Source organism: Bombina bombina, chromosome 5, assembly GCF_027579735.1.
Source record: "Bombina bombina isolate aBomBom1 chromosome 5, aBomBom1.pri, whole genome shotgun sequence".
In the NCBI taxonomy this organism is placed as follows: domain Eukaryota; kingdom Metazoa; phylum Chordata; class Amphibia; order Anura; family Bombinatoridae; genus Bombina; species Bombina bombina.
Genome location: NC_069503.1, coordinates 1,029,016,227 through 1,029,027,718, shown reverse-complemented (window position 1 = coordinate 1,029,027,718; position 11,492 = coordinate 1,029,016,227). Strand labels below are relative to the sequence as shown.

Here is an 11,492-nt window from a genome sequence, read left to right as displayed (position 1 = left end):
CCGTGGTCTTTTTGGACGTTCGTCTGTTTTTGCAGCATCCTGTTCTTCCAGATTAGAAACATCTTGCTCTTCCTGACTTTACTTTTCTGCAGGAACCTCCTGCACCTCCTGTTGAATATCTTCTGTCAGCCATTGTTTTGCCTTGGCCAATATGGCATCAGAAGAGAAAGCATGATTCTTGTATCGAGGATCCAAAAAACATGGCAGCACATGGCAGCACATGGCAGCACATGGCAGCACAACATTTTTATTCTCTTCATGCTTCTCAAAGCGTTTGTAGAGGCTCTCTCTTATGACCTGCCTGAATGTTTTAATGCCACGTGTGTTGGGTCCTTCATCTTGAAGAAGCATCTTCAGCACTCTCATGTTCACCTGAATAGATGCTAAGAGCTCGCTTCTGTTTCAGCATTCTTAACAGCATGTGAAGTGTTCAGTTCCATCGTTTTGAAACAGCCTGAATCAAGTTGTTTTTGGGTAGGCCAAGGTCTTCCTGAATACAACTAAGTCACTGCTTGGCAAGGATTGAATGGTGGAAATGCACATCTCTTCAGCATGGCAGTTATATCAATCAAAGCTCTCTGGCTTGACAGGCCGCAATTTACCACAAGTTGCAGGGTGTGTGCCATGCAGCTGAGATCTGACACTTCAGCAAGCCTCATTCCTTTCACCATGTTTGCTCTGCTGTCTCAAAGCACAAGCATCACTCGGTCTTTGTTTATTCCCTAGTCTTCAAACATGCCTAGAAACATTTCTTTAATGTACTCCCCAGTGTGGGATCCTTGCATATTTTTTGTATTCAACACCAATTGCCTTTTTGTCCATCTGCTGTCAATGAAAGGGCATGTAAGACTCATTAGTGACTCTCAGTCGTGAATGAGAGTGAGTTGCCAGCATTCTCTGGTTGCAGCATAGTCTTTACTTTCTCAACTACTTTTCGTGACTCTTTACCAGCATTTCGGTTCAGTAATACTTTTCACTCTTCACTGTGTACCTTGGCTCAGCTATGGACATCAACCGCTTAAATCCAGAGTCAGAAGCCATTGTAATTGGCTGGTTTTCAGTAACCATCATCTCTGTGATTGCTCTGTCCAGCAGTTGAGATCTTTCATCCAAATTTTACCACTTAGCTTTTTTTCTGAAATGTATATTTTACTGTTGTCTGGGATAGAGAATCTGATGGTGTTTCACTTTGTGATTCAGTTTGTTTTCTCTGTCCTGCATTATATAATTCAACATGATGAACTCTTAGGCCTCGCTTCCATTGAGTCGTTAAAAATGGAGCCGTAAGCTACCGAAGCGGACGACAGCTAAAAGTAATTTACGGCTCCATTTTAGTACCAGGTTTCCATTGAAAAGATTAGCGTGTTGCGCGCAGTCGCTCTTTTCGGCCGTACGTAAGTTTGCGTTGCCAACCGATGTCAGATTTGTCGAAAAGCGCGCCATAACAAGTGCATTGCCATGGTAACCCGACCTCTGTCTATAAGAATAACGGTTTGCGCCTGCGCTCTTTACCTGTGATCGCCTCTAGAGAGAAAGACACGGGAGCTAGTTGCGTTGGTAGGAGTTTTGGGTTTTTGAGAGTTGTTTGACAGTTAGTGGAGAGTTTGATATTTGATTTTCATATATTCTTATTGTAGGCCTCATATAATATTAGGAACACACACACACATCCATACATTAGTTAATTAACACACATTAGTTTATACACACAAATACACACACACACACATACACACTTTTATTTGATACAAACACATTCACATTTTTTTTTTCATTAACCCCCATATCCCCATCTTCCTTTATTACTCCTTTCATTAATCCCCTTATTCCACTTCCCATCCCCCCTTTGACTACCCTTCCCTTCCTCACTATATAACTTTTTTTTTTATATATACATTTTGCCCATCCATATTTTTTGTTTCATTTGACTATATAGCTCACCCCTTTCTTAATTTGCATCCCTTATTATTTTTCTATAATTTTGTTCTAATCCTCCTTAGTTTTTCCTTTTTCATTTACATCCCTTTGTTTATTTTCACCCCCACATTTTATTTTTATTTTGAGGGATATAGAATAGAGATAGTTAGGGTCTAGATAGGTTAGGTAGTTAGTTTTGGGGCTATTTAATTTAGGGTTTAGTTAGGTGAATTAGTGTAGTTAGGTAAGCTAGGGACTTTAGTGTTAGGTTAGATTTAGGGAGGAAGGAGAAAGGGATGGATAGGCCTAGTGGAGTTGGGAAGGGGGTGGCTAGGGGGAGGGCAGTGGTGAGGGTGGATAGAGGGAGGGGGAGGGGGGAAGTAGGGAGTAGTATGGGCAGGAATAGGGGCCGAGGTTTGGGTGGAGGATTTGTCCTTCCTCAAACCCTGGCAGAGGAGGGAAGGAGAGAGGGTGGAAGAGGAATGGAGGTGGGAGGAGTGAGGAGGAGTCAGCCTCAGCTAGGCACAAAAAGAAAAGGGAAAGTGTAGCAGACTGTGGCAACTGGGGGTGGGGCTGGTGGTAGCCTGTCACAGCCTGCAGGGACAGAGGAGGTAGAGAGGGCTGGTCCCCAGTCACAGGAGGGAGAGTCTGTGTCTGCTGGCCCTTCAGGTGTGAAGGGCAGGCTAAGAGAGGAGAGGTACTCTGAGGAGGAGAAGGAGGCTCTAGTTGAGGCATACTTGGAGAGGGCAGCTCAGCTGGAGAACCCTAACCTGAGGCCGGCTGTCCGGAATAAGCTGTGGGAGGAGATTTGAGTGGCACTCAGCTGCTTAGGACGTAATCGTTCTACTGCCAGCATTAAACACCGCTATCATGACTGCAGGAGGGAAACCAAAGCTAAGCTGGCACAGCAGGCCAAATATGCACGTGGGACAGGTGGTGGTCCTAGCAAGAGAATACACCTAAGGTCATGGGAGGAGATGCTGTCCAATGTCATCTCGGATGAATCTGTTTACGGATGTAAGGGGACAATGGACACCTATGTGCCAGCTGAAGAGGTCCATGAAGGTGAATATTAAATATCATATGTAATAAATGTTTTATTTCTAACAAATATATGTTAACATCAGAAATATATATCGGCTTTGTTTTTTAAAATATAAATGTAATCATACACATGTGTTATACAGAATATAGAATGTTCATATATTATATATGTTTAGTAATCAATTGTGTTCAAGCATCAGTGGAAAACATACCTAGGTAGGATTAGTACAAGTAATGTTTTACATGGTTCAAAGTCTAATTTGCACAGTAACTTAAAGTGATAGTAAACCCAATGTTTTTATTTCATGATTCAGATAGAGCAGCAATTTTAAGCAACTCTCTAATGTACTACTATTATCAATATTTCTTTGTTCTCTTGGTATCTTTATTTGAAAAAGTAGGAATGTAAGCTATGGAGACTTTGCATTTTTGGTTCAGAACCCTGGCTAGCGCTCGTGATTGGTGGCTACATTTAGCCACCCAATAAGCAACAGCAACCCAGGTTCTGAAACAAAAATTGTCTGGCTCTTAAGCTTTACATTCTTGCTTCTCAAATAAAGATACCAAGAGAAGGAAGAAAATATGATAATAGGAGTAAAATATAAAAAGTTGACTAAATTTGCATGCTCTGTCTGAATCATGAAAGTTTAATTTGTACTTCATTGCCCCTTTAATGGCATCTTAACATAGTTGTAGTGGATATATTCATCCTGATTTCTGGAGTGGCTATCTGCTCAAACAAGCAAGGGTATAGATTTAAATTCTTTCTATCTATATCATATATATGGACTATGTGTAATACAAAGAGTCGCTTGGAGGCACAATCTTTAAATATACACCTCTGGTTAAATATGTTTAAGTTCATACAGAAATAATATATATATATAAAACTATATCTATATCTATAAATTTGATTTTCAAATGTTAGATGTTTCATCAGATTAATTTATAATTACAATTTATTTTTCAGAATTGGAACATGAGTATGAGTCCTCAACAAGACCGGAGGCCAGTGATGTTCCGGAATTCAGTGAGGAGGAGGAGGGGGATGTTATTGAAGCTGGATACTCCTACCTCAGCATACTTGAAGGAGATGAGCAACAGCCACTGGCCTATGAGGTTGAAAATGTTCCTGGCCCATCCCCATATTCATCTGGGAGGACATATCATCAGATGCAGCCTCCACCACCACAGCATTATCAGATGCATCCTCCACCACCACCACAGCATTATCAGATGCATCCTCCACCACCACAGCATTATCAGATGCATCCTCCACCACCACAGCATTATCAGATGCATCCTCCACCACCACAGCATTATCAGATGCATCCTCCACCACAACAGCATTATCAGATGCATCCTCCACCACCACAGCATCAGCAGATGCATCCTTCATCACCACAGCATCAGCAGATGCCTCCTTCATCACCACAGCATCAGCAGATGCCTCCTTCATCACCACAGCATCAGCAGATGCCTCCTTCATCACCACAGCATCAGCAGATGCATCCTCCACCGCAGCATATGTACTATATGCCACCTCAACAACAGATTCAGCACCCTCCCATGGCACAACAAATGCCGCCACCACTACCACCACAACAACAATCACCACCACCCCCCCACCAATGTCTGTCCTCAATTGGATATTGAGCCACCCACACAGTCCCCAAGACTGAGTGACGACAACCTCACACAGAGCCAGGAATATGTGCCGGAGACACCTATACAGCCACAAGTGCCCCCCATGGAATCCAATATCCCCGCACAGTCCCAGCAGGATGCTCTACTGAGGCTCATTCACAGGGAGCTTAGACTTACTAGGCTCCAGCAGCAGCATGATTTCAGGAGGCTACAGAGCCAGATGGACATACATAATGCCGCACTCGTCCGCCTGGCAGAGGCAGTGGAGAGGCTTGCAGATAGGCCGCAAACTCCCTCCTCACTCGCATCCTCCGTTATCTCCCTGCAGGACCCTGAATCGCATGTTTTAGCCTCCCAGTCAGCTGGTGTGCGTCGCCCAAGACGCCACACTTCCATCCCAAGTACCTCTCCTCCAAAGGCCAAATCCCGCCGCAAGCATTAATAAGTATTTTTCTTTTTAAATTATTTCCAGATATATAATATCTAATTTTTTTGTATGAAGCACTTTCTTAAGTGTGATTTCCATCTCATAAATATGCATATATTTTTCTAATCAAAATTAGAAAATATATTTCAAAATTGTTTTAATAGCTGTTTATTTTCAAAACATTAACAGCTTTATTCATTTTTATTTCACATGATGTCAATTAATATGCAGGTGTACATTGTTGATAAATGTATGTGTCCTTTTATTGAGGACATTATGCCGTTTAAGAATACTTGGGGATACGTGTCTGAAATTTATACAGTATATGCTATCTAACATTGGTCAACGTGACATGTGTAAATGTTATGATTTATATTCCACAAGCATATGTTGTTTGCTCCTTCAGATGAAGCTAATAAGGCTTATACAGTTATAGAAGAGTTGAAAAGTAAATATTCCTTCCAGTTGATATGGCCAAACACCTTGCATTCATTCTAGTCCTATGTGGAATGTAATATCTGAAATATATACCTATCATGACTAATACCTATCATGACTAATGCACTCCTTTTTGTCAAGATTATTATTCAATATTTAGAATAATTAGATAAATGTATCTTTATGATATTTAAGCAATGATGTATACACAACATATATGTGATTGCCATGATATAGAGGTGATTAATACATTTTAATTGACATCATATGAACAGACACAGACTCTCCCTGGGACCAATGCACAATGCACTTTTAAATTGTTTCAATAATTCCATGTTAAAGACAATACTTCATATCTCTTGAAGTATGTAATATTAAGCACGTATGTATTTTGGTTAATAGTCTAAATATTGCAAATGTATTATCTGCTTTAGCAGACATGACATTACATATATTTTATAAATATTAGTACTATGACACATTATAACTTTAATGTGTTATCGTTTTGTATTGAATAAATATGATTTTCACATTGAAAATTACATTTGAATGAGGGTAAATCTGTAATAATAAAACTCATCTTCATTATAAACAACTTATTTCCTTTGAATTATTTTTCTATATGTATTGAGATTATATATAGCATCCCTGGGCAAAGGTTTCATTTTGAATAGGTAGATATTTTATTTATTTTTATAATATTTTACCAGGAAAGATACATTGAGATTTCTATAGTTTTCAAGTATGTCCTGGGTACACAAAACATTGCATTGATACAATAGGTACAATAAAATAAAAAAAAATAATAATACATATGCCCAAAAATTTAACATAGAACAGGTAGGAAATATATAATCAACAATGACAGGTGCATTCTGTTTTGAGATATGTAGAGAGGGATCTCTTAAAGAATATTAGGCATGGGGAAGGTTTGAAAGTGTGCGGGAGGTCGCTCCATAATTGTGGTGCTTGCATATATTTTTATATGTACATACATATTGATATTTCTATGACAACATGGGTGCAAATATTCCTATACATAGGACCAATAAATGTAGCATATATAATGTTATTTGTACATTGAAACACTCATAATTTCTTTGGGATTTGCAATTTCAATGAGAAACAGGCCTCAAAAAAGCTCTTTTTCCTCCTTTACACCTAGTTGAGCTGGGGGTAATATGTCTCAATGTATCGACAGCCTCCGACAGTGTATTAACGGTTAGCGCTTTCAATGGAAACCTGGTATAATTTATCGATTAACGGCTTCTATTACTTTCTATGGGACGCGAAAATCTTTTCGGCAGCCGAAGTCCGGCGGCCGATATTGAGGTATAACGCGCCATTGGAAACAGTCGTTAAACGCTATTGCTTTCGACAGCATATTTAACGGTTTGCGAGTGCACGCAAACTGAATTACGACTCAATGGAAGCGAGGCCTTAGTTGGGCCAAAAGATTTGACTTATTTTTGGTTTTTGCAGTTGCTGATTCCATGCTCACATTGGTTGTGCATGTGTTGCACACTACTTTTCCTTGGGAAGGTTGAGTGAAAAAGTCCCAGATCACATTTCTTTCTGAAGCCATCTACAACATTGAAAGAGAGGGTACAGACTTAGAGGATAAGGGTTAACGTAAAAGTAAAGTAAAAATATTACATGGCTATTTACTTACGGCTAGATTTGGAGTTTTGTCGGTAACGTCCCGAAAAGCTAACGCGGGCTTTTTTCTGGCCGCACCATAAAAATAACTCCACATAAAGGCTGCGTTAGGCTCCAAAAAAGGAGCGTAGAGCATATTTAACGCAGCTTCAACTCTCGATACCAGAGTTGCTTACGGACGCGGCCAGCCTCAAAAACGTGCTCGTGCACGATTCCCCCATAGGAAACAATGGGGCTGTTTGAGCTTAAAAAAAACCTAACACCTGCAAAAAAGCCGCGTTCAGCTCCTAACGCAGCCCCATTGTTTGCTATGCGGAAACACTTCCTATGTCTGCACCTAACACTCTAACATGTACCCCGAGTCTAAACACCCCTAACCTTACACTTATTAACCCCTAATCTGCCGCCCCCGCTATCGCTGACCCCTGCATATTATTATTAACCCCTAATCTGCCGCTCCGTAAACCGCCACTACTTACATTATCCCTATGTACCCCTAATCTGCTGCCCTAACATCACCGACCCCTATATTATATTTATTAACCCCTAATCTGCCCCCCACAACGTCGCCTCCACCTGCCTACACTTATTAACCCCTAATCTGCCGACCGGACCTGAGTGCTACTATAATAAAGTTATTAACCCCTAATCCGCCTCACTAACCCTATAATAAATAGTATTAACCCCTAATCTGCCCTCCCTAACATCGCCGACACCTAACTTCAATTATTAACCCCTAATCTGCCGACTGGAGCTCACCGCTATTCTAATAAATGTATTAACCCCTAAAGCTAAGTCTAACCCAAACACTAACACCCCCCTAAATTAAATATAATTTACATCTAACAAAATTAATTATCTCTTATTAAATAAATTATTCCTATTTAAAGCTAAATACTTACTTGTAAAATAAATCCTAATATAGCTACAATATAAATTATAATTATATTATAGCTATTTTAGGATTAATATTTATTTTACAGGCAACTTTGTAATTATTTTATTCATGTACAATAGCTATTAAATAGTTAAGAACTATTTAATAGTTATCTAGTTAAAATAATTACAAAATTACCTGTAAAATAAATCCTAACCTAAGTTACAATTAAACCTAACACTATACTATCATTAAATTAATTAAATAAAATACCTACAATTACCTACAATTAAACCTAACACTACACTATCAAATAACTACAATGAAATAAACTAACTAAAGTACAAAAAATAAAAAAGAACTAAGTTACAAAAAATAAAAAAATATTTACAAACATAAGAAAAATATTTCAACAATTTTAAACTAATTACACCTACTCTAAGCCCCCTAATAAAATAACAAAGCCCCCCAAAATAACAAAATGCCCTACCCTATTCTAAATTACTAAAGTTCAAAGCTCTTTTAGCTTACCAGCCCTGAACAGGGCCCTTTGCGGGGCATGCCCCAAGAAGTTCAGCTCTTTTGCCTGTAAAAAAAAACATACAATACCCCCCCCCCAACATTACAACCCACCACCCACATACCCCTAATCTAACCCAAACCCCCCTTAAATAAACCTAACACTAAGCCCCTGAAGATCTTCCTACCTTATCTTCACCATACCAGGTTCACCAATCCGTCCTGAAGAGCTCCTCCGATGTCCTGATCCAAGCCCAAGCGGGGGGCTGAAGAGGTCCATGATCCGGCTGAAGTCTTCATCCAAGCGGGAGCTGAAGAGGTCCATGATCCGGATGAAGTCTTCATCCAAGCGGGAGCTGAAGAGGTCCATGATCCGGATGAAGTCTTCTATCAACGGCATCTTCAATCTTCTTTCTTCGGGAGCCATCATCTTCCATCCGACGCGGAACATCCTCTTCTCCCGACGCCTACTAGCCGAATGACGGTTCCTTTAAGGGACGTCATCCAAGATGGCGTCCCTCGAATTCCGATTGGCTGATAGGATTCTATCAGCCAATCGGAATTAAGGTAGGAATATTCTGATTGGCTGATGGAATCAGCCAATCAGAATCAAGTTCAATCCGATTGGCTGATCCAATGTTGAATGTTGAACAGTGTTTTGCTGGGGAGGTGTATCTGTATTTTCATTGTTGTGATTATGCTTATTATTATTTGTATTTACATTTTCTCGTACTTGATGCACATCTTTTATGCCATTTCTGTATGTGTCCCTTATTGTATCCTGATTTGACACTAGTGACGCTCCCCTCGTTTAAGCATGGTTTGCTTGCACTTTTGATTAAGTTTCCCCGGGATAGCTTGGGCATTCACTATTGCCTGATCATAACCGTGTTTATGATGCCTGATGTATATTAGCCTTTACATATGATGGTGCTTTGTTTGGATTCATATTATGGACTTGTGCTACACCACGCACCGTGGAGTCTAGCACCCTGATTGGCTCTCAAAGACGCACCTCCATAACGAGCATAGTGTGCTTGCGTTAGTACCTGCACCTTGGATTGGGTCTGTGCAATACTGGAGGTTACGATCCAGCCAAACGACTATTCTCCTCGTTACATGCCTTTTCTGTTATTACACTATGTTATGCTGTCACGTTATGTAGTGTTTTTACGTAGAGATGTGCATCTAATCTATCTTGTGTATTCTGCTGGGCAGTTTGTTTGATTGGCTGGGGGTTTGGCGCTCCTCCTTTTTTCTGTACTGTCGATTGGCTGTAATATGCCTTACCCATGATTGGGGGCTGTTGTTGTTATGTACAGTTGCTATGGCAACCATCCGATGGCCGTAACTAAAATAAGACATACACGGCTTATCAAGTACTGATATCACACTATCCTTGGGGCTTTCATTACTTTTGCAATGTGTTCTGATTTCTACTATGCAAATATTGTGACCTGTGTTACTTTCAGTAGTATAGACCATTTGGTGTTCACTTTTAGTTCATTTGTTTAGGTAGTCACACACATTGGGAGTACAGTGGGGGTCTCCACCTGTTGATTGCTGACAGTGGGAGTAGCATCACAGGTGGTGACCTGGAACTGTATCACTTAGGTTAGTTTAAAAGGCACGGTGGTAAGCATGTTGTGGATTGTTATTTTGTATTGTCTGATGAAGAGGATAACACCCCGAAACGTTACATTAAATGGTAACTATGGAAATCCTGGCGAGTGCATCCCAATTCTTTACTATTATTAATACCGTGGAAGCACCCTGGGTGGATGAAATTATAAGTTAACCGTGAGTGCTGGCCTGCCTGCTGTCTGTTATAAATATATATATATATATATATATATATATATATATATATAAAATTATATATGTATACAGTGTGTGCTTTCCTTCCAAGGGGTGAAAACATCTATTTTGCAAATGTAGAATTTTGAGAACATTCCACACTTTACTAGAAAAAGCCATTTGGTAGTTTGGCAAGTAGGTACACAGGTGAAGTGGTAAGTAGCAGTGGTAGAATCTGTAGCTTGGCAGCTTGGCAAGTAGGGACACAGGTCTACTGGTAATTAGCTATGGCAGAATCTGTAGCTTGGTAGTTTGGCAAGTAGGGACACAGGTGAACTGGTAAGTAGCAGCGGTACAATCTGTAGCTTGGTAGTTTGGCAAGTAGAGACACAGGTGAAGTGGTAAGTAGCAGTGGTACAATCTGTAGCTTGGTAGTTTGGCAAGTAGAGACACAGGTGAACTGGTAAGTAGCAGTGGTAGAATCTGTAGTTAGGTAGCTTGGCAAGTAAGGACACAGGTGAACTGGTAAGTAGCAGTGGAAGAATCTGTAGTTAGGTAGTTTGTCAAGTAGGGACATAGGTGAAGTGGTAATTAGCAGTGGTACAATCTGTAGCTTGGTAGTTTGGCAAGTAGGGACACAGGTGAAGTGGTAATTAGCAGCGGTAGAATCTGTAGCTTGGTAGTTTGGCAAGTAGGGACACAGGTGAACTGGTAAGTAGCAGTGGTAGAATCTCTAGTAAGGTAGCTTGGCAAGTAAGGACACAGGTGAACTGGTAATTAACAGTGGCATAATCTGTAGACAAAACATTATTTAAAGTATTACACTGTAACAAGGCACCCATGAAATACTTAGTGACACCGAGATGCCAGGCTGATGTGCTTTCCTTCCAAGGGGTGAAAAACATAATTTATGTAAGAATTTACCTGATAAATTAATTTCTTTCATATTGGCAAGAGTCCATGAGCTAGTGACGTATGGGATATACAATCCTACCAGGAGGGGCAAAGTTTCCCAAACCTCAAAATGCCTATAAATACACCCCTCACCACACCCACAATTCAGTTTAACAAATAGCCAAGTAGTGGGGTGATAAAGAAAGGAGTAAAAAGCATCAACAAAGGAATTTGGAAGTAATTGGGCTTTATACAAAAAAATCATAACCACCA

At 40.1% G+C, this 11,492-nt stretch overlaps 1 pseudogene; it reads right to left on the bottom strand.

Annotated features, from left to right (window-relative positions):
• Window positions 1-334: 334 nt before the first annotated feature.
• LOC128661703 (uncharacterized) lies at window positions 335-10,902 on the bottom strand (annotated as a pseudogene).
• Window positions 10,903-11,492: the final 590 nt, after the last annotated feature.